The sequence below is a fragment of the Penaeus monodon genome, chromosome 24 (genome assembly GCF_015228065.2).
Source record: "Penaeus monodon isolate SGIC_2016 chromosome 24, NSTDA_Pmon_1, whole genome shotgun sequence".
NCBI classification, from domain to species: Eukaryota; Metazoa; Arthropoda; class Malacostraca; order Decapoda; family Penaeidae; genus Penaeus; species Penaeus monodon.
In genome coordinates, this window is record NC_051409.1 from 6,478,913 (window position 1) to 6,479,234 (window position 322).

Below are 322 nucleotides of genomic sequence, written 5' to 3' on the forward strand. Positions count from 1 at the left end.
TAAACGACCTCATTCCCCACATTCAGTTAGTTACCCCTCGTTTTAGAACCACTCTTTTAAATTGCCTTTTTTTCCTGTATGCAATTTATTTGTGTAAATATAATTCCATCTTTCCCTGTAAAACCAAAGGAAAAATGAATCAAACGGTATTGTAATCAGATGAATATACTTTGATACATTTATATGTGATAAATTTCATTTTTTGTTATTTAGAGAGATAATATATGCTTGAATACATAAATATGAACAGGCTCAGGCACAATCTAGTGTATGCAAACTATTCAGTATCATATCGAGAAGGGGTGTAAGTGCTAAAATTCCG